This window comes from Anser brachyrhynchus, assembly GCF_964034855.1.
Source record: "Anser brachyrhynchus genome assembly, chromosome: 10".
Taxonomy (NCBI): Eukaryota; Metazoa; Chordata; class Aves; order Anseriformes; family Anatidae; genus Anser; species Anser brachyrhynchus.
In genome coordinates this window covers 16,231,918-16,255,046 of record NC_137705.1, presented here as the reverse complement: position 1 = coordinate 16,255,046, position 23,129 = coordinate 16,231,918, and the positions used below count along the sequence as shown (strand labels likewise).

Genomic DNA, 23,129 nt, shown 5'->3' with positions numbered 1-23,129 from the left:
TCTGTGCTCGGCAAGGTTTTGCTATGTAGGAATGTATAAATCTGGTCCAGTTCATAATAGCCTTAAATAACAGGGAGCTGCTTTTGATGGAAAACTCTGCAGCCATCTCGACAGCATCTGCATAGGAGAGGAATTAGAGAGCATGTTCTGTGTCAGCCTTTTGGGGAATGAGTGGTTGAGCTGGGGTGTGTAAAGCTAACAAAATCGACTCCTGGTCGACTCACAGTTCAGGCAATGTGAAACCAGCAAAAGGGGCACAAGCTCCTTCTGTATGATGCTTTTCCTACCAGCTGAGAATAGGCGCTGGATGCTTTGGTGGCTAAGGCACTAATATCAGCTGCAAAAACACCATTTTCTATGCCCCAGCTGCCGTCTGTGAGCTGTCAGGTCTGACAAGTGAGCTGCAGGGTGAAGGAGATCGGTGCTGAGTGCGGGAACAGGGGCATGCGAGGACATTGGAGTACAGTAAAACCCTTGTCACACAGCCTGAAGTCTCCCAGCAAGTGTCTATTAATAAGCCGTGTATGTGCTTCCTCCATATATTTACAGTGTGCTCTCTCCCTGTTAGCTTTGAAAACCACAGCTCTGTTTTGACACAGTGAATCCTTTTCTTTCAGCAATACGTTTGGTACTGCTGGTGCATTAAGCCGGAGAAGCATTTTGGTAAAATCTACCTCATTTTGAAAAGTGAGCAGGATTTCCCTTTAAAAATTAACTCTGTCTCCAGATAAGCGGCTTCAGCCTGTCCTTCAGGAGCCTCTCTGAAGCCTCCCGAGATGGTGCCTGCGTGGCTTTAACACTGTCTGTTCAGGTACCACTGAATGGATGCAGAATACAGCAGCAAGAGCATCCCCCCCTGCTCTGGCTGGGGGTGTTTGGGGCAGTGCTGGGGGAATAGGGGCAGGTGGGCATTCCTGGGGGCTCTGGAGGCTGCCAGAGAGCAGCGACCTCCAAAAGTGTAAAGGAGATGCAGCACGAGGCGGCTGTTTTCTTACCCCCTTGTGCCATGCCGATGCTTTGGCAAATCAGCCAAAAACAGCACAGATGCAAAACTGGGCTAGTCAACTGGGATGAGCCCGACTTGTGAGTCAAGTTGGACTGGAAAAGTAAGGGGGAAAAAAACTTTTCAGCCCAGGAGAACAAGAGGGAAAAGGAATGGAAACTAGGACCTCTTGAGTTCAACTGTTCCTCCTATCTCCTTGGGGCAGGGAGAGCTGCAGGGTGCAGAGAGCAGGTCAGAAAGCCCAAGGGCTGTTGTAGCTCAGTTGTGCCCTCTGAGAAATATCTTTTTGCTATAATATATGCAGCTCTTGCCGGAACAACTTCCTTGTCTCCATCTGGAACCTGAGACAAAGGAAAGAATTGTTTGTAATGAGCTATTTATGGAGAAATTCGTCTTGATATTTGCATCACCACTACAAGAAAAGTCGGCGCCACAACTTTCCTACTGTGGTTAAGGACAGCTCTCAGCGGTCGGGAGCCTCCAGGTCCTGTGAGCAGTAAGAACATGTTTCAGCATTGTTTGTTTGCGGGAGAAGAGACCAATTTGCATTGCTGGAAACGGAATGATGTAGAGAACCACAAGAACCCGTCATTCTGGTCAGGCCCTTGGATTTTGTCAGGATTTTTTGAATACTCCTTCGCAGTTAAAACTCCCACTGGCTTGTCTTGCTGCTAGCAAAGCTGATTGGGACTGTGAAGGGGCAGGTAGGCTGGCAAGCAGGCTTTCCCCAAAGCATCAAACTAGATTCAATTAGCCCACTTCAGCTGCAGGAACATGGTTAGCTGGCAGCCAAGTCCCCATGGAGGGGTTAGATAACACACAGCGGCTTAGTCACACTGGAGAAGTAAATGTCTCACAACTTGCTGAGACAAATTCCTCCCTGTTTTAATTAAATGTGAGCTCCCAGAGTGCCTAAAGCTCTACTGGTCTCTGGCTGCCTCTGCCCATGCATCAATCCAGTTGTGCCATTCAAGTCTCCAAATCTTTGTCCTCACTTGCACCACAAGCAAGCTCTGTTTTCATTCACCATTGTTTCAGTGCCTCGTGGCTAGCTAGAGGGATGATAATAAAATAAGGATTTTGCTGCTTGGTACTCTGCAATTAACTGGAAAACACAGATACTTTTTTGATAAATATATATATTTTTATCCTAGACTTCTTGAAAGCAAAGTAATGGATGCTCAGGTCCCAGGACTTCACCAGTAGAGTCAGAGCTTTTCCTTGGATGGAACAGGGACCGCTTAGCAGGAGCTGCTAGTGTACTAGATGCTGAATGAAGGAGCCCTTGACACTTAAGGCAGTGTCCTGCTTTCGGTTTTTGCCCAGTTGTAAAATCAGGTGTGGAGTGCATGTGCCCAGATACAGCACTTGTTTTCTCAAGTCCATCTGGATGGTGGAGCTGGCTGAGTGGGAGGCTGGTGCTGGTTGGACTGCACTGTCATCCCTGGTGTCCCCGCACAAGCTGGGATGTCAGAGCCAGGCCAGGGTGCCCAAAACCAGTGCAGGCAGGGGCCAGTTAGGTCCAACACCCTCCCTTGACCCACTGGACAAACAGGGTAAGACCACACTTGCCAGCACCAGACTTAGCACTTTTTCTCTGATGGCAAATGCACTGAAAATCTTAAAAACAATCTGCTTTTTAACTTCAATTGTGCTAAGAAGCTTTCAGGATGTCATGATGTATTTTGCTGGTTGGAAAGAGCACCACTGACGGTTGTTAAACAATTATGCTTAATTTGCACCCAAAAAAAGTACACAAAATCTATGTCACATAAACCACGCTAAAGATAATCATTGCTTTTGTATAAAGATGTCCAGGGTTGCTTTAAAGATATGAGGTCTGATGACCCTCCTGCTCATTGCTCAATACATCTTACACGTGTGAAATGGATGCAAGGCGCAGTCTGGATGGGGTTACCTGTTCATACTGGCAGTGGAGAGCTGCGGTTGCTCTGCAGGCATGGATGGGTTTGAACATGCATGGTACTAAAAGCCTGAAACTCATAAATACTCATTCTCCATTCCAGAGGCACTGGTCTGAACCTGACTGCAGACAGCCAGCTGCCAGCTCTGGGCCATGATGCTGGCCTTGCTGCGTGTCTGTGCCGACTTCTGCCTACTTGACAGCAGAGTGAAGGCAAAGAGGGCCAGGAACAAGAGGAGGAGGCGAGGAGGTGAGCCTGCTAGCATGGTTCATCGTGGTGATCTGCTCTACCAGGTCCTCCACTCAGCGCTGCAGCCTGCAGGTTCTGCTCTGACTGTTGTGTTACACCTCAGTGTGCTTGTGCTGTGCTTGACATTGGTTGGGGCTCTCAGAAATTGAGAGGGTTTTCTCTTTTGCAATTGTTACCACGACAGAGAGGCATTCAGCATTTCTCTTCCGTCGATCTCAGGGTTATTAAGACTGATAAGCTTAAGTAGAGGATTGCATCTATCCCTTTTCCCAGCGTGGTTTAGGAGAAGCAGAAGGATAAATCGGGAAGCATTTCAGCACTTACCTCCTGTTTTAACAGAAATTGCTATATATTACAAGTGCCTTTGCATATTTTATAGCGCTTAAAAAAGCAAGTGTTGCTAATGTGGAAGTTGGCTTGTTCAGGGAAGCACAAAACCTGCAGCCATAAAAATCCCTCACTTGATGCCAAGCTATTGCATTTTCTAATGTCTGAAAGGCAAGCAATGCTAAAGGAGTCGCCCATGCTTTCTCCCAGCCTGCTTGCAATCACTATTACATATCCAAAGCATTCAGCTCAACTCCTTCCAGCTCCTAGTGGCTGGGGAGAACAAAAACACCAACACAGCATCTTGAAAAGTTTTGTTGTATTGTTGCCATGTGATACAGATGTTTCGGTAGCAGAAAAGGCCAAAGGCTGGCCTTTTGAATGCGAGTAGCAGAGTACTTCCACTTTCAGTAACAGTTCAAAAAAAAAAAAAAAAAAAACAAGCAGTGAGTATAAAGGAAAAGGATAACCAAGGCAGTGCCAAAATCCTGAAAGAATGATGATCCTGGAGCAATCTGCATCCCTCTGGAAACAAGGAAATGTGGTTTGTGGGGTTTGGCTTGTGAAAATGCTGTCCCAAGTCCCTGAGAGATAGCGGGGGTTGGGTAGTCACAGGGTTTCTCTCCTCTGTCTTCCTCTTATTATTATAAAACTTGTGGGAATTTGTTGTCTTTGAAAAAGCTGCTTCTCTGACCGGTTTGATGGAGTAGGTTCAGTAGGTTCAGCAGTTATCAGTGGGATCTATTAGACATGCATAAGTGCACACACAAATACTCAGTATGGTCAAGTAAACTCTTTTCCTGTAGGAAACCAGGCTTAAAAATTGGCATCTCCAAGTGCTTAACTAAACATTCGGTTTTTAAGAGCTCTTCGCATTTCCTCTTCCTCTCTTCACTTGGGTATTTGATGTGTTGGACTGTCAGAGAGACGTGGGAGGAAGACTAGCATTGGGTAAGGGATACTGGTTGTCTCTAAGGCTCTTGCCTTATCCCAGTTCATGTGATGGCTGGGAAGAGCAGCTTGGGCATGCCTAATGCGTATCATCCTCATCAAAATATCCTGGCCGTGGAAGGAAAACCATATTTAACCAAGGAAGGGGTTGGACATGCTGGGTTTGTGGGGTGACAGCAGTGATTTGGCAGCAGCAGTTGGTGCCTTTCCTGACTGTAACCTACTTAAGGAGAAAGCTGAAATCTGTTACAGGAGCAAGCAGCCAGGAGTTGTTGGATGCTGGTGGGAGAGAAGGAGTGTGATTCAGCCACCTGAAGGCATCTCCCTGCAGGAGAATTACCTTCCCTATAAAGCAGCTGGCTTTGCTCTTAAGTGTTATCAAGCTTAAATTGGGTTCCCTAGGTGACATCCTGGTAAGTGGATTTCCCAATTAAGCACATCCCGATTAAGTCGGATGTACTGTAATTACCAAGTGCTTAGCACTAGGAGCAAACCGGATCTGTTTGCGGCAGAAGGGCTGGATCGAAGCTCTTCCCCAGTCTGGAAGGGGTTGTAGCAAGGTGTTAAGTGTGAACGTGGGCAGTCTGCCGATGGGATTTTGCAGCCACCCCCTCCCTGCCATTCAGCACGTTCCCTGCAGAAGGAAGATAGTGGATGAAGCCCTGGTGCCACAGCTTCAAACCCTGTGATGTAAGAGCAAACTCCTTTTGAGGTTGCACTCCTGAGCATCCTGCTGGTGGGACCTGCTGGATGGAGACTTCTGCATGCTGTTTGCTTTCTCTGCCAGAGAAACTGCATGCTAGCAGTGATAACTGTGTGGAGAAATGGTGGCTCTGCCTGTGGAGCCTGTGGCTGTCGATGGCACTGCCACCCACCAGGCAGGCGTTACATCCCTCCAGAGCCGAATTCTCGTTGTGCACCAGCAGCCATGATTTTCCCCAGGATGACACGGGCAGGGGCAGAAGCCTGCCTGGATCCCTGAGGTGTGACCTTATGTTTTGGGGTGATGTAATACAAGGCATTGATTGATCCTGACCTCAGCAGCCAGTTCGCATTCCCACTTGTGTCCCCCGTGGAGGCCATGCTGCTCTTTGCCTGCACCACAGCAGCAGATCAAACCCCTGTCGATGCCTCCTCTCCTCCCGCTGTGCTGTCTGGCTGCGGCAGCCCCGCGATGCTCACAGCCCGTGCCTTGGGCTGCTGAGCCAGAGATGCTCAGCACACGTGTGTGCAGCCTCTGTGCTGCTCTTCCACCCTGCTCCTCCATTCCATACCGCTGGTTTTGCAGTGCCACCCACTGGCAGTGGCTCCCCAGAAATCCTCCTCCGCAGCTCTTCTCTTCCGCAGCTGATGCTCCAAACGTGAAATATTAGAAGGATGGCTCTGATGGGCGTACTCCATAGAGCAGGTCCCATGTGGGTTGGCCCAGGCCATCTGGAAATGCTTTGGCATCCTTTCTGGTGTATCTCAGTGTCTCCCGAGCCCAAGCAGCAAGGTCGCTGGGTTTGCAGAGTGCCAGATATTAGCTCAGGCTGTGCTTAAGGACAATCGTACTGTTTCGCCCCAACAGTCCAACAGCCCTGTGTCCTGTCTGCAGCATGGCAGGGCGGGCAGCAAGGTGGTTTCTCATCTCTGCTCTGCTGGGCATGCCAAGCACAGGACTCAGTTTGTGTAGGAGACTGCATTCATGTTCTACCGTGCAGGAGAAAATCCAAAGCCATGGCTTATACCAAATGCCCCACTGTATGTAAAGATCATGCATCCCCTTGGGGAGTGTGCTCCCAGCAATCAAGGGTTGGGGACTTCTGTGGGACAGGATGCTCTTGAGCCAGCGCGGGTAAGAGCAGTCAGGCAGGTCTCCCTTAATGTGCCTTGTCCCTTTCTGACCCCATTTATACTATTTTCTCTATTGCAGCTTTAATACATGATGTGAGTCCAGTCTACAAGCAGGAGGAGAGACAGCAAAGGGATGGAGAGATGCAGTTCTCGGCGTTTCTGTGCAGCACGCTGCTCCTCACAAGCCAGATTTTTAACTGATGATGCCTCCCAATAGGCAGTGAGTGCTGGTTTAAAATAAAGCTTGACAAATGGCATGTTGGGGGCGTCAGGTCCTAGAGCACTGTCTTCCGAAAACTATGAAAAAGGCACCAGAGGGGAGCCTGGTACAGCCTCCTAGATGACAGTAATTAAAGGCTTTTGCGCTCAGGCACTGGGAGCTGCTCCTCTTGCAAATTGGCATTGATTGGAGAGGAAGAGAATGATTAGATTGGAGGAGAGTGATGGGGGCGTCGGGAGAAAACACAGAGGTAAGTCTCAATTTGCCATCCTTTTTTTTTTTCCCCACCTCCTCTCTCCCAGCCAGTGGGTGGAGGGAGCAGAGCTCCCGGGCTGGCTCTGCCTGACATGCTGGGGGAGCTGGAAGCTAAAGAGGGGCCACTCCGCTCTGATCCTGCCCTAGGGCATCGCCCAGCATAGGGGGCAAACGTCCCTGTTCTGAAAAGTTGTGCAGGCTGGGTGGCACCACAGTCCCCCATCCAGTGTGGCTACTGCAGAGCCGGCTGTCAATGAGGTTAACCCCTAACCTGAGTTATCCCCATACAAGGCTTTTTCCCCTATATAAGCCCGGGAGTTACACCTCTCTCCCGTATTTTAATTTTAAAGGTGACCTTGGTAGCTTGTTCAATTCAGGTTTTACCTTGTTAGTTATTTTAAAACCCTGTTTTTGTTGAAGTTGCCTAGATGTATTGAAATGGAGCTCAATGCCGAGCCCTCCAACAATACAAGCATTTCTTCCAGGGTGGCAGAAGGAGTTACAGAAGTATGCTCCATTTTCCTACAGGTGTGTCTTTTCTACGACTGGTGAGCAGGAAAAATGTCCCCCCTGGGCTGCCCCAGCTGGGTCCTTGTTGCGGTCCCTGCAGATGGACCCCAGGTGGCTGGGGCCTCCAAGCCAAGGAGCTGAGCCAAAACCAAACTGAGAGCCCGTGGCTGCTGAGTCTGGAGCATTAATGCTCAGGTAGGATGGTGTATCCTGAGTCACAACAGGATGCTGCGTCTCTTTTGTCCCTTTGGGGAGTCTTTATTTCATGTCATGGGGTTAACTCAGGTTTTGAACATGCAGAGGGAGAATGCGAGCTGGGAAGGAAGGGGATAACCCTTCCAAGCTGTCCCCCGAGCTGTCCCTGCCATGTCCTGCCAGCCTGGTCTGTGCTGTGGGGTCACCACCAGTGAGGAATTTAAACATGTTAATTCAAACAGCTGTAAAAGCTACAGCACGGCCTCTCCTTATTCATCCATCCCAAAAGCAATGCCAGTCAGCCCGCACTCAGGGAAGCTGCTGGCCCAGTCTGCAACTGGATACCTTTGGGTCCAGTCCTGCAACCGCTGAGATCAGTGGCCAAACTCCCCACGGACGGACAGGGAAGCAGGCCCTGTGCCCTACATTTGGTGCTCATTAATGTTTGGATGAGATAAGCAGCATGCTGCATCCAGTGCAGCACTGGTGTTTGTTGTAAGGCCATAACCCTGCAGGGTTACCCTGAAATTTGAGGCAGCTTTTGAAAATGCTCTTGGGATGAGGCAGGGCTGCACACCTCTGGCAGCAAAGCCCTGTTGAGTCGTGCTAAAATCTGTGTTTGAATCGAAAGGGAAGAGCAGATGGACCAAGGCACGGTACCTGACAGAAGGGGGGAGATGCTCCAGCAGTTGCCACATCCCTAAATCCTCCTGGATCTTGCCCAGGGGAAGCTGCTTTCTGCAGGGATTGGGATAATTTGCTGGCAGCTCCTGCCAGCAGTGGAGGCGGTTACTGTGTGAGCAGGGCTCGCAGCGCCGCTCGCTCAGTGCGGCATTTGCCACGTACCCAGGGCAGTGTACTGCGAGCTGTCGAGGTCAGCCCAAAAAACTGCATGAAGCCTGCGGGTTGTCTCCTGGCTTTCACTGAGCTTTGCTTCAGGCCTCAGATGTCCTCCCAAAGTGAGCTGGCTCATGCAGCCATGCTCGGCAGCTTTGCAGCCAGGAGCAGTCAGAGGCACGGGCCAAAAGCACCTATAAGCTAAGTGACTCCCGTAGCACCCGGGTTCAGTCCTGGCCCTGCTCAGGAGCATCATGGGCTCCTGCAGGAGAGCATCGTGGGCTGACCCATTCCTCCCCAGAGAGAAATCCTCCCTGCTTCCTTCAGGCATCCCCATTTAAACTGCCCTGAGCCCATCCACATTAATGCCGGTCATTGGGTTTAGCCCATTGCACATTGCGTTTAGCACAGTAAAACCTCCAGCAAATGATATCTCAGTTCAGCATGCCCTGAATATCCTTAAAAATCCTCATGGCTGCCTGCAAGCCCTGTGCTGTCCCTTGGTTGTGAGCTGGGGGGGGGGGGGGGGGAGTCCTTTAACCCTCCCAGTGCCAACAGGCACCGTCATGTCCCTGCCGCTTGTCTCTCCTGGGTATGCACCAGTGTGACTCGACAGAAGATGATAGGGGTTGGGAAAAGGCCTGGAAGGGCTGGGATGTCGTTGCCATGGAAATCGCTCAGTGTCTCGAACAGCAAGAATGAAAGCAACTCCAAAAGTAATGATCTGTCACTTTGACGAAGAGGGTATTGGAGGAATTTGGTTAGGGGGAAGCCTCATGCTTCAAATAATACGCGTCCATATGCCACATCTTCCCCCAAAAGGGCTCTGTCGACAGCCCTGGGAAATAATCTGATGTGTTTTGGCCGGGGGTTTCCCCAGGGAGCACAGACACGGTTTCTGTGCAGCAGCTGAGCTGCACGGCTCCACGATCCCAGGATGAAAGGCACCAACTCGATGCAATATTCATTCACTCGTTCTTCCTCCCTTCATTCATTTATTCATCCATTCATCTGGTTCATTCACATTTCCCCAGCACTTTAATGAGCAGTGCTGAACCTCTGCAGTCCTGCAGAGCTGTCCCCTGGTGCGCTGCCTCTGTGCTGCAGACGGCCATCTCAAAGCCCGGTGTTCGTTCATTTACAGGGCAAATCCTGGTGTGGCTGGAGCGTGGTCTGCAGTGTGTCCAGCTGCGCACTGGGGTCTTTAAATCCCTCTAAAATCCTGCTAGGCTTTGCCATTCCCGTGATTTCTCTTCGCTCTGATTTATGTCTCATTCAGCTCGCATCTTCCTTGTGGCAGCCCGAGGAGAGGGATTACTTCCAAACAGCGAGCACGGGGTGATTTCTTTCTTTTCACTGTGGTCTTTTAGGAAGTGGAGAAGGATGCTTCAGGAGCATCCTCCCTCCTCAGCCATGTCTGAGCTCCCTGGGCAGCTGAGTTGGGATATAGTGACCACTGCAGAGGTCTCAGATGGCCGTCAAACCAGATTGAAGACCACAGTCCTAACCAGGACCTGGCTTTTTTCCGGATTTATTCTCCACCCAGAGGCAACAGGGACTGGAGGCAGCTATTGCAGGGCTCTCCAGGGCAGGTTTTTTTCCAACCATATGCAGACATTTCTCTTGAAGAAAATAAAACGGATGGCGTCTGGGTAGAAATCAGGAAAGATTAAAAGGAGAAAACTAATTTTCCTGCCTATGATCTCACTCGTGGAAAATGATGCTTTTTCTGTGTGTGCTGCTGATCTGTCCTCTGCCTCTCTCCAAAGAGCTAAATGCATTTCTGAACCAAAGGAAGCAAAGAGAAAACATCCGTTCTTTGTATAATGAAGAAAGCTTTTTCTTTTGTTCCCTGCCTTTTATCAAGTATCTGCTATCTAACATGATTGTTACTCACAGGGTTATTACCTCTAAGTGGCTACTTCCACCAGCATGAGCTGCTTTATTGTCTGCTCAGAGCAATTACAGATCGAGATAATTCCTGCCGCACTGTTGCGTTGCGGAAGGATTTGCTGTGCTCCATGGCCGAGGTAACTTGAGGTGACTTGTGCTGCTGAGTTATCCATCGCGTTAATTAGCAGTGGGTGGCTGGTGCCCTGCTGGATTCTGGGACAGAAGATCAGCAGAGGCTAAACCTAGACATCTTTCAGTGTGAGAGGTGCAAGTATTAAAAGGAAAATCTGGTTTTAGCAGAGCAGAGCTGGGCTTGCATGTCTTTCTATGACTACATCATCTTTATTATTCTGTTGCCTAAAATGTTGGCCAATGTGACCCCCTCCAAGTGTGCAGGACCCCTTGTGTATGTGTGTGCAGGGCAGGACCCGCCCTGCTTGGAGCACTTGCTCCGTTGCTGCCCGTTGCCAACTTTTAGGAGGTCCTTTGGCTCCTTGTCGTGGGTTGTAAAGAGGCAAGGGTACAAAAATGGTTCCCAGTCCATGATGGCTTTCCCCTTGGGAACTGCCTGACCTTGCTTGTTGGAAAGGGGAAATGAGATTAAAGTATTTGTGTGAAGTTTGAATCCCAGACCGTTCCCCCTCCTGGGCCACGTGCATCTGCAGAGATCCGAGCTGCGGGGCCGTCGGAGGGAGGCTCACCCCCGGCAGGACTCCGCACCTGGCGTTGCGTTGGAGGGCTCAGCCTGCGTGCCATGAACATACCCAGTTCTTTGTATTGCTTTGGTACTCGATCTGGTAGCAAAGTAATTTTTTTTTTTCCCCTTTAACCTCCTAGGAACCCAGCAGCGGTTACTGGGGAGTCCCTGTGCAGAAGAAACTGGGCAACACCAGGCAAGGCGTGGAGCTCCAGGTGGGGACGGCAAGGGGGTCCTGGGGGGGAGCTGCGTGGGTTTTGCAACCCAGCTACACAGCTTAGGAACAGCGTATTATGCATTCCCTTATTAATAAATAAATACAAAAGTGTGACACTTAAAAGTGCTTCTGAAGGCCTTGGCAAACACATTTTTCCCATAGTCAGTAACCTAGGGATTAGAAAGTGGTGGTTTTTATTTATTTTTCGTAGCGCACAACGAGGATGGATTAGCATGAAACTATAACGCTGTCACATGCTCTCAAAATCCTTCATACTGAGACCCCATCCAAGTTCAGCACACGTAGCAATGAGCTTTTCAAAAGAGTCATGATGATAATAAGTATTTTTCTCGCCGGCCCAGAAACCGTAGCTGGCAGGGTAGAATTTCTAGGGTTGTATGGATGCATAAAACATCACAAAAAACAACATTGTTCAGTTTACTTGTTACTAAACTTGGCTCTGCGTACCCACAGAAATGTGTAGGTGTCTGGACTGCACCTAACACATGAAGTCCTGCTGGTCCCATTGACCAGACCTCCCTTTGGGTTTGACACTAAGCCTGTACTTTGGGTTAGGTCAATATTTGCACAAGTTTTGTTGCACAGAGCATGGCTTTGTGCCTGCTTTGCTATTCATCTGAGCTCTTAGCTATCCTTTCTGCAAGAAATTGATGGCTAAGACTGATCTGAATGGACACAGAGACTTCACCCGTTTCTTACCACAGGTTGGACCCTGAGAAATGTTTTTTGGGGGGAAGGGAGTGGGAGACAGTAGAAAACTACCTATTCCCTGCTCTCCTCTGCTCCACTGTGTTGGCCTCTGGTTCAGCCGAGGATCTGAGCCACAGCAGCTTGCAGAAATGTTGGTGACAAGTCAGTTCTTTAAAACACCAGGCACTGAAGCGATTCCCTGATGGTACCTCTCTCTCTTTTAGTAGGCTGATGGTAAATATGATACTTGGGGCTTGGCCAAGAGCCTTTGACAGGACTCAACAAAGTTTTGCTGCCAGCTTGGTGGGGACCCCACTGAGCCATGAGACCTTTTCAGAGCAAACCCTTCTTTGTGCACTTTGTACAAGCAGCATGCTGTGTTTGTGACTAGAACTGGTCTTAAATTGTCTTGTCCCTTTACAGCCACAGCAAAAGTGGATGAAAAGCTCAGAAACTGGGACTGGAAATCCATCCTGACATTTCAAAGCAATCTTTCCTTGTTGGGCTGAGTTCCCAGAGCAAAGGGAAATGGTGGTCGTGAGTAGAACACATTTCCCTCAGCGTCGCGGTGACCGCGTTTGGCTCCCGGAGGACAACCCTCCCTTGCCTCCAGGGGAGCGCAGAGAGCAGCAGCACCAGGTCGTATCTGGAGTCGTGATGCTGTCCCTCCTGCCGCCCCTTCCCATCAGCTACATGAGACGAGCTCTCCTTTTATGCTCAAAAAATGGACTGGATCAAGGTTTTCACTGCTATTCCTGCCATTCCAGAGTGCATTAAGGTATGAGTCATCACTGCTAATTATCTCCATAAGCACCTCTGTGGCACAAATTACCTCCCAGCCAGCTGCAGTGGGAAGTCGCTTCTGCCTGGTGTTTCTCAGCGCGACTTTGTGGAGCAGAAGGCAGGAACCCCGCATTGCCTTCTGGCACTGACTGCCAGCAGTGGTGGCCTCGAAGGAGACGATGGGAAGAGCTGGGTGCTCACCACCCTCCTTTGACCAAGCCCACCCAAAAGGAACAGGGTATGGAGCCCTAATCCTGGTGCCTGGTTGGTCATTTGAGTTCAGGATGACTTGGGAAACATGGAAGCCAAAGTCCTCCGGCTCTCCTAGAGTCTTAAGCAAATTTTCCTCTCTCCTTTTGGTGCACTCTTGATTTGCTCTGCAGCACAAATGCTTCCACCCAGTCTGGTTACTGCCCTTCACTCCTTCATCCTCTTTGCCTACTGTGAATAACACGGCAGGGGTGACTGCTGCAGTTGTGCTCACACATCTCAAGCAGGTGGAGCCAGAAAAGCTCTTGCATGCTGTATCTGGGTGAAAACGTTAAAGATTTGATCAGTCAGCAAAAGTGTCCACCTGCCAGCTGTAACTGTGGGACCTGTGCTTCGAGGCAGTAACATAGGTCTGGACAGGCACCCTCACGGTGACATCCTGGTGATGGCAAGTGACTTGAGAGCACTCCATCGGATGGGAAGGTGGAGGAGGTCTCCAAGGACTTTTCCTACACAAGATTGGTGTCTTACATCCCTTTTCTCTCCCATATTTTCAGCCTTGGCCTGCCTCAGCTTACTTCCCTTGCCTACCAGGACCCAATGGTATATGTAGGGATTTGCATTTTGTGAGGAAATACCTATTGAAATGTAGGATACTAACTCCATCTTCCTTGTGTTCCCCCGTGTTCCCAAGCTCTGTTCACCATCCCCAGCCCCTGAAACAGCTCCTCTGAAAGCAGATATGTCAGTCTTCGCTGCACAGGGAATATTTTAAGGCTCTGAAAACAAAGTTTATTATAGCAGAGCTGCCAAAAGTGTAACCACTGCCATGCTAAAATATCCTCTGCCTCCTACATTTGTAACGTGGGAGTCTTTTATATCCTCTTTACTGCTGCTGAACCATGCATTTGTCTTGGCAGCAGATGTATGCAGACTGGGGTCTATTTCAGTGTCATGCAAAAGAGCTCTTAGGCTAAAAGATGTATTACAGCTTACTGGAAGGCTTGAAATTAACTGTACGATGATGCTGCATGAAGATAAAGAACCAGCAATTTCATTGAATTGTGATTTTATCCAGATGGGCTGAAAGATTGAACAGCGTTGCCATCTCCAAAGGTCTCCCTTTGCCAAATTAACTGTTGAGCTGAGTGAGAGCCATGAGGAAGAGACCTTGCTGAACCAATTTTGGGAAAAGATCTTTCTCCTTACCCAGTATGTCACAGGAGAAATACAGGTTTGGGGGATGGATTTGTATTTTTTTTTTTTCATGCTTCACATCTGAGCTCTTGGCACAGCATCCCCTGCTTCTAATCGCACCTTATAACTGCAGTTTAATTCAAAACCCGCCAGGCTGGCACAGCCGGAGCCAGTTTCTATTAAAGTGCCCGAGCAGACCGGTTGTCCCCAGTCCCGTCCCCTGCTGCAAGCTGCTGGATGCTGAAGTGTGACCCACAGTGGCACTGGGACACGGTAGCAGGAGAGGCAGCTTAAAAATGCTTCGGCCACTTACATGGTTGAAAAAGTTTAAAAAAAAATAAAATTGCAAGATAAGGCAGAATCCCCTTTTTATTCCTCACTATAATATATTGGATAGGAATAACAATTAGGAAGAAAACAGTGTCTGGGATGCAGTCTCGGCCACCACCATCCCATCCATCGCCACCCTCCGGCTGCCCCATCGCGTGTAGGGCAGGAGAGTACCTTGAGCAGAAATGCTGCTTCTGGCTCTGCTCTTTACTGCAGTCATTTTGAACACGGAATAAAGCAGGAAAATTGCACACAGTCAGGTGAATGCAGGGCAGGCTGGTGAGGCAGCTGTATTTGAAGGCAGAATTACAGCTGCAAAAGGGAATAAATACATTTGCTAGCATTTCCTGCATTTTTAAATTGATCTTTTTGTGGGGCTTTGTTTTGTTTTCAGGGAGAGTGTTGTTTGCTTGGATGAAGCTATTGAGGACTTTTTCCATTAGCAGGATTTTTTTTTTTCCTTTCATGTGTCAGTGAACCACATGCAAGCTCCAGTCTCTGCTTCGTGGATCCTGAACTCCTGAAGTTGATTTTGCCACTTCAGTAACAAGGTGAATTACATGATGTGGTGGCAGAAGAAAGTGGTATGAGGAGCAGAGAAAAATATAGTCTCTCTGTACCAAGAGAGCCCCCAGAGCAGGGTTACCCCCCTATCCTGAGTCCAGGCACCTGATGACCCAACAGAAACCCAGGAGATCCTGGTTAAAATAAATTGAGTTAATTAATTGAGCAGCTGTAGCATGGATGCCCTTCATCTTAAGTGCTTCCCTCCAAGAGGAGAAGGTGCTGTTGAGCTTGTTTATTGGTAATGTTATTTCTCTAAACTGATGGTTGTCACCTGTAGTGCCCTCTTGGCTCAGCACAGCTACTCTGGTGGCTCTGTGGCGGTTATTGCAGGTACCTGAGCTTCTGCTGGGATTTACTGGGGGCTTTTGGACGTTGTGGCAGCGTTTTCTACATGTTGAGACTGGAGAGAAGGAAATACTCTGGGCAGTTTGTATGTTATTGTCATTGGAAAGCTGGCATTGCCTCCAGTTCAGTGGGGATTTTATGCTGGCTGACAGTTGGGAGGGGAGGGTGGGCTCCATGCGCTTCAGATTCCACAAAAATGATGGAAACCTGAGATGGTGCTTTGCTTTTGTTATGTACAGCAGGTCAGGTTCTGGTCTGGAAGTCACTGGGCTGTGGATCAGGCACATAGCTGAGGGAAATGCTGCTGGTTCATGGAAGGGTTTTTTGGGGTGGGTTTTTTCAGCTAATCCGTTCAGGCAAGTATAAGCCTTTACTTTCTTCACCGTGACAGCATATGTTAAGCTAATAGTGGCTGGGTATTTCTCTGAGGCTGTAAAAATAAGCTCGTTCATCCTTTCTTTATATTTGTTGCGGGGAGAATGAAAAAAAACACAACAAAAAAGAAAGCCCTGCTGAACTTCTGCTGCCTCTCCCTCCCTCCCTCCCTCCCTCCCTCCCTCCCTCCCACTACCGCAGTGCTGTCGTCTCCAGCAGCATCATGCAAATTGCAGGAGCAGGGCTGGGGGTTGAGTCCATGGCCGCGTTCCCATTGAGCCAGGGCTGCATCAGTTGCATCACCTGATCCAATGACAGCCCAAAATTTCAGAGCTCGTGGGCAGCCGCTGTAATCTTGGTGGCCAGATTTAGCGAAAAGCAGACCTCACCAAAAAATAAATAACCTCAGAAGAACTAGAATGAGGGCTAGCATGTTAACGGTATCTCTGCTTGAGAAGCTGCAGAAATTCCCTGTGCTCTTGGAACCTGGCTCTGTGTTTGCAATCCAAGCCTTAGACCCGCAGCAATAAGGCCTAGGAGGTATTGCAGGGCTGATGCTGAGATGCTGCTGTGTAATACAGGCGTGATGCATCTCTGCTGCCCTTTGAAGTCGACCAAGGAGGGGTTGCAAAAGCATCCCAGTGCAGGCGCGCTGCTCAAGAAAGTGAAATTGGTGTTGTTTTTCGGCTTTGCAGAAGTCCCCTGTGATATCCATGTGTTCTCTGGACACCTCGGCCGTGAGCTCTGCCTGCGTTGCATTCTGCAGGAGATAGTGCTGGTGGGTTTGAACTTTGTAGAGGAGAGGGAGGTTGTGGTGCTTAAAATAAAGGCAAAAGCCTAGAAAATAAATTGTCTTGAGAGGGATTTGACTGGACTGGATCAGGATTAACCTTTTCCATACAGTGTATGTCCCCCTCTTCCTTCTGTGGATATTGCAAGATTTACCAAGAAAACACCAGTTCCCCCTGAGACTGTCTTGAAGGGCTTGAGATTTCAGACCTTGCCCCTACCCCACTTCTTTTCAGGTTTGAGGAGATGCTTTATTTTGGCTAATCCATGGGCATGTCGCAGTGGCTGTGCCGACAGTCAGGGCTGGCCACAGCAGCTTGGCCTGGACAGGGAGCCCAAAAGCAGGAATTGCACTGGAGGAGAACAAAGATCTGTGGGAATGGTTGAGGAAGGGGGTATGTGGAGTGAACATCCTTCCTCTCTCTCCAGCAGGTTTAGGACCTATTCTTTGTGTTTTACTGGTCAAAAAAGCAGAGCAACCATCCGTCCTGCTGAATTCCTCCCACATTCTTGTGCTGCAGCGTGACTGGTGCAAATGCCAGCAGCTGGAAGACTGAAATAGCAGCTACCATTGCTTAGGCCCCACTGATTTGTCCTGTGGCTTTTCTATGCCCTTTAATCTCCAGTAACTAATCCCTCACTTCCTTGCGGTCTTTCTAATTCTGTGCCCTGTGCTGGTGCTTCCTGTAAACAGCGGGTCTGGTGGCCCATAATTGAGGCTTTTGCTGGCTGCGCAAAGGGCATGTGGCAGGGCTGTTCTTTAGGCTGGCTGTGGCCATTTCAGAAGGCTGAATAATGGAAATGAGGAGCCTGGTTCTCCTCTTCATCCAGGCAGGAGAAGTCAGGACAAGCTGTGATGAGGCCAGTGAATAATTCAGGTGTGAAACCAGGACATAGAACACCAGGTTCCATCGCCCTGACCCAATACCTCACGCTTTCCAGTCTCCAGAAACCATGGATAGGTCAGTGTTTGAAAGCACAACTGGAGTGAAATGAGGTCCCTGTGGCACACGCTTGCACTGGTACTTGCTCTTCTCTGCAGGAGTCTCAACTTGAGCAGAAGCCATGAGCAGATCTTCCTCAACCCTTAATAGCCACATCTCTGGTCTAAAACTTTGAATGGAGTCCTAAAAGTAAGGGCAGAGCTGAAGGCCTGTGCTGACTGAAGGCTTCTCCTGGTGTTCTGCCCAGGGACCTGGTCCTTCGCACTCCTGTAGATATGAAGCCTCCAAATGCTCCGGTGTGTGCTCTGACAGCAAGGGAGGTGCAGAAGACATTTTCCGACCAAAACATCTTCAACTGTTTTTTGGCTTCAAGTTGTCGAAAGATTTGGAGTATTAGATACCAATCCTCAACCCTGAAAGTTAGTTTTCTCCAGGTGAGTTCATGTTAAAGTGGTGATGGATCAAACAGGTTTTCAGCTTTTCTTCTCATCTGAAATCTCCTCCGTCTGGGTTTCTGTTGCATGATTGCTTACGTGGATCCCTCCACAGATCTCTGAGCATCCACCAAACCACACCATTTCAAAGGTGTACATTGCAAAGCAAAGCCTGCTTTCAGTTCTGAAGGCACAGCGTCAAGTCCTGGTGCTTCACAAGGAGCCACGGCCAAGTGTGTACGGGGACAGTTGGCAGCAAATACGTGGTAGATCTGAGTTTTCCTGTGACGTGCCAACGCCCTGGTTGTATCTCTGCGTGGTGCCTGCCTCCCGGCTGGCTGATGGGCTGAGACGTGAGCGAGGGGTCTCCTTCCCTAGCACGGGGGTTGAACAGAAGCAGGCAGGAGGGCTGGTGTGAGGAAGCAGGTGAGGAGCTGGGTTTCTGGCTGCCCACGCAGCTCCAGCCTGACAAAACATTGGCAGGAGTGACCCCAGAGCATCCTGCGGTGATCAGATGGAGGAGGCGGTTCCCTTAATGCACGTTTTTCCAAACCACCTTTCCCTTGTGCTGCATTATCACAAGATTGAGCTGTTCCTGAAACATAGCCTGACACGAAGTCAGACTAAAGCAAAGCTCCTGCAAGCCATTAGGTGGTTGCCTGAGTCCTGCTGGAAGCATCACAAGTGTAGATGGAATTGCTCTGCATGTATTTACGCCCGCTCTCCCTGGCCTCAGGTTGACAGTGTGCCTCCACATCTCCATTCTTTCCAACAACAGGGATGCAAGCAAGCCTTGAGAGGGTCAGAAAAGCTTTGCCCAGCAGCAGCAGGAGTCTTTGAGACTCGACGCCAATAATCCTCGTCTGCAGTTGGTCCCTTTGGCTCCAGTCACTGCTGAGTTTGCTGGTGGATAAAACCACTGTGTTGGATCAAATCGATACTAAAGGAGACTTCACAAAAGTTAATAGCTAGTGGTCAAGAAGAGTTGCCAGACTCTTGCTTTCTCAGTAACTAATAAAAGTGCTTTTTAACACAATTAATGTCATGTCTTTCTAAAGACTGAAGGAAATTGGAATTGAGACATTTCTATTTTGACAGACTCAGTGGAAAACTTCTGTTCAGACTGGTAGGAATGAAACCAATAAATTTCTGTAGAAACTTTCTGAATTCAGCCTTCAAGATAATAGATAGGCTGTTCTGACTGTGGATAAATAAGCTCTGTTTTTATAAGTGTTTAAAGACCTCCAGGATGACGAAGTGGAACATACTTCAAGTCTCCAAAGATGGGAAGTGGCTTCTGAGTCAAATGCCCTCCTATGCCAGGGCTCATATTTTAGACTGAGATCACTCTTTTTTGATTTGTTGACAGCTTTTCTGTCGTGTTTTGAAGGAGGAAAAAAAAAAGGGGGGGGGGGAGGGGAGGAGAGAAACGTCCCAGGCTGAAAATAGCAGTGAAACATTCCCCAGCTGGCAAACCTGCTCTTAAAGAAGGCTTCCCAGGGGACATAAAGCTCCAGCTGCAGCCCAGAAAACTGGCTCATCAAGCGATGAGTGAGGTGGAAAACCCAGTCTTGGGTGCCAGCAGACCTCCCTGAGCATTGCTCATTTCTGGGCGGTGGTGAAGCAGACACAGGGCACCTGAAGAGGGAAGGAAGGCGCCGTTCCCACCAGCAATGCCTAGAAGGCGGCTTCTCGAGGTGGGAGGGGTGGAAGCATCTTGCTGCCTTTTTGCTTCCCCATCTTGTGAAGACCAACCCTACGTGCAGCCCCTGGCTGCCCTGGCCATCCCAAAAGCAGGCGGTGGAAAGGCCGGATCGGTGCCTTCTGGAAAAGGTGTCCCCATTTATGCAAGCCTGGGGCCTAATCCTGCAAATAAAACCAAAACAGTCATAACCCACAGCAATGGATAGAGGGATTACGAAGCGTTAGCATTGCAGCTCTGCTTGCTTCCTCCTCCTCCATCTCTGCCCGCTGATGTGGATCGTTAGGTGTGCTGGGCAGAGGCCAGCAGCGTGTGCTTTATTTGAGCTGGGTGTAAAGTCCCCTTCCTGGGGAAACTCACATAGATATTGTGGAGCACGGCTTGGTGGGCTCTGAAGGGATGCGGGTGCCTGTGGTGGCACGTGGCCAGAGAACCACCGTGACTGGGGGGACACAAGCGGGGTGGCTTTGGTGGGTGTCAGAGGTTGGTTGTGTGAGCATGGCCCTGGCCAAGTGTGCCTGGTTTTGGTGCCTTGATGTCGAACACCAGAGTGATTGGCAAGGTGTTGAGGAGCCAAGAAGAGGCACCAGAGTATTTCATGGGCTGGCCCAAGGAGCTCAGTCTCTGCTTTCCCAAAGAGAAAGGGAAGTAAGATTTGGCCGTGGCTTGTGACATACAAAAGTGATGGAAATGGGGGAGTAATGGGATTTTCAACTTAGTAGGCAAAGTCCTGCAAGATGCCTGGAAATGGATACCAAATTAATCCAGCCTGTGAACAAAAAGCTCTATTATTTGGAAGTCATTAATCAGGGAAGTAACTCAGCAAGGCTTGTGCAGATCCTCCACTGCTGAGAATGCTTTGATCAAGACTCATTGTTGTTTCCTTTCCCCCAAAGCACATGCTGTAAGGCAGGGTTGTGCTTGCCGCAGAGCCGAGAGGGAGCAGCAAAGGCTCTGGAGGAGGCTTTGACTCGTGTTCAAAAGATGGCCCAGGAGAGGAAAGGCACAGCAGCATCCCTCTCGCTCGGTGCGTGAGCTGCCCTGCACCTCCGCTGCTGCTTCAGAAGCACCTCCTGGTCTCTGGTCGCTACTGCTCAGGAGTGGGGGAGGCTCTTTTTGAGCAGGGGAAAAAATATCTGCAAGTAGCAGGATCGCACTGATGCTGGCTGTAGGAAGCACGTGTTCCTGCTGCCAGAGACACCACAGTTGCTACAGCAACTGCAAAGCACAGAGACGAGCATCCTCCCTCTGCCACCATCCATCCCCCAAAATAAGGCAGAGCAAGGAAGGTGCTGGGGTGTGAGAGGCAAGGGCCCACGGCTGCACTGCACCAGTGCTCTGCTCCCATCCCACCGCAGACGCTACCCGTGCACGCTCCATGCCCCTCGGTCCTGCGGAGCCCTCGGTTTCCAGGTCCATTCCCAGGTTTCCATTTCTTTCCCTACATCTGCAACCTACCCAGGCACCAGAGCAGCCCAGCCTGCCTTTTCCTCTCCCCACAGGGGTTCGCTGGGTCGGATGCTCAGCCCCCGGGGCTGTCGGGATGAGAATGTGATGCTGGGGATGCTGCAGGGAGCAGCGCAGCTGGTGGGGGAACGGGGGGCTCACACTGAGCTGTGTTTTGCAAGCGCCTGCCATCTCATCGCCGGTTAAATCGGGCTCTCCGTGGCTCCCAGCACTGCGCCATCCCGCTGCGGCAAAAGTGCCTGGCTTCCCCTTGCATAAGTATTTAATGTCAGGAGGAAGAACTGCTTTAAGAAATGCTTCGGTGCTTGTATCCAAACAGAAGGTTGTTTCAGGTGGCCAGAGCAGGCAGGCAGGCAGGCGCACACACACACACGCACAAAAAGGAAAAAAACTCTAGCTGTATTTTTTTCAGAATTGTTCCTCTGTTGAAAAGCTAGAGGCATCATGATGAAGCATGATGGGTAGGAGGAAAGTAAGGAGGTTTTGGGTGCCTGGAGAGAGGAGGGGCGGCTGGGGTCTGTCCCGTGTACTCTCCCCACCTCCATGCAACTGTCACCTGCTCTCTTACAGTAAAATGCTTTAAGGAGGTGCCAGGTTTGGAGCTGTAGTGGAAAATGCCTGAAGACTGCCTGTCCCCAGACCTCAGCTGGGCACTCTGTCCTCCCCCCAGCCCTGGATGCATCGGGTGTGTTCTGCAAATGGAAATTCAAAGGCATCCACCTGCCAGAGGCTTCCCGGAGATCTATTGCAGTTCCTCACAAAGCGCTTTGAAAAGCCTGGATAAAATTGCAGTGGGAGCAAATGTGTTAGTCACGGCCAAAGCATGCCTCAGGCCATCCTTGACACGGTTGGCAGCTTGAGATGGGGCTGACCCAGAAGGGGAGGGTTGGTCCCCCCCCCCAGGGCTCCCAGCTCAGGTGCTCTGGTGGTGGAGCGAGCCCACGTCCTCGCAGGTGTCCCACCGTCACTGTGGGGCAGCGGCTGTCCTGCTGAAACTGGGGGCTTTATGCACCCTTTCCAGAAGACGTTGGGCACAAGCGCTGTTTAGTCATTACTGATGCTGACACCAAGCACAGCACCACTGTGGTCCGCACAGGGCTGTGGGTACAAAGAAACAGATTCAAAACCATGCAGAGTGTCATGAAAATGTAGGTTTTTAGCAGTGGGAATGCTGAATTCTGCAACAATGTTTGCAAACCCCAGCCCCTTCCCATACAGCCGTAGTGCAATTAAGTTTTCAGATTAATTATGTGCAAAGGAGGGTGTCAGTCACTCCTCAGCGCTGACTTGGTACAAGGGCGGTGCTATTGGTCTGTTCAATAATTTGTGTGCTTAATATCAGAGGGCAGCAGTGGGGGAAGGTCCTGTTACTGCAGGCCAGGAGATAAAGCATCCTTCCAACAGAGACGGTCTGATTGCAGTGAGCCCTTTCGGCATTCACGAAGCACACCGAGATGCATTGGTTTTGGTGGGGATGTGATCTCTTAATTACCACACCCTGCTGAAGAGATCCCTGTACAAAACCTCTATTTACACTCAAGCAGCAGATGCTGCACCTGAAAATCAAGCAGCCAATGCATCTAAAGGCAGGAAAAGAAATGACACAAGGGATGCTTGGTGCTGCAGAGGGGAGGATTGCCTTGCTGCTGAACAAAACGTGCACGTATCTCTGCTCAGCATCCCAAAAAAGCCAAGATGGAACTGGAGCAATCCAGCCAAAGGACAGCAGGGAGGTGTAGGGAGCGCTGATTTGCAGAAATCAGGACCTGAGTTCCCATCCTATTGGTTTCTGTGCATCAGATAGCCAGGATATGGGCAGTATTGGCTGTTCCCTACAAAAAAAAAATACATTAAACTTGAGCAAGGAAATGCTTTTGCTGCTAGAAACTGGGAAAGTGCCCAAGGAGAGGCTTCTTTTGACTCTTTTCCTAAATACTTGCTCCCGGCAGGATCAAAGGTGGCATCCAAGGGCAGCCAGGTCATCACCTTGCCCAGGCAGCTGTTTTCAAAGAGCTTTTAAAGAGCTGTGCAGCTGTAAATCCTGCAAGGGATGGCCCATGGGGTGATCTGAAGCTGGCTGCAGGTCGCCTGCCTGCCTTCATATCATCTGTGTTTGCAGAGAAAGTGCTCAAAGCCACCAGCCAGGGATGACGGTCATCC

At 49.8% G+C, this 23,129-nt stretch overlaps 1 protein-coding gene across 1 annotated transcript in view; it reads left to right on the top strand.

Moving 5' to 3' along the window:
- LOC308200551 (uncharacterized protein) overlaps positions 1 to 21,339 on the top strand; it is a 293,039-nt gene extending 271,700 nt beyond the window's left edge. Inside the window, exons 20-25 of the mRNA XM_080606455.1 lie at positions 3,031 to 3,177; positions 6,371 to 6,761; positions 7,295 to 7,471; positions 11,039 to 11,113; positions 12,250 to 15,243; positions 16,329 to 21,339. The gene's annotated coding sequence lies outside the window, so the exon portion shown is untranslated. The remainder of the gene's footprint in view (positions 1 to 3,030; positions 3,178 to 6,370; positions 6,762 to 7,294; positions 7,472 to 11,038; positions 11,114 to 12,249; positions 15,244 to 16,328) is intronic.
- The last annotated feature ends 1,790 nt before the right edge of the window (positions 21,340 to 23,129 follow it).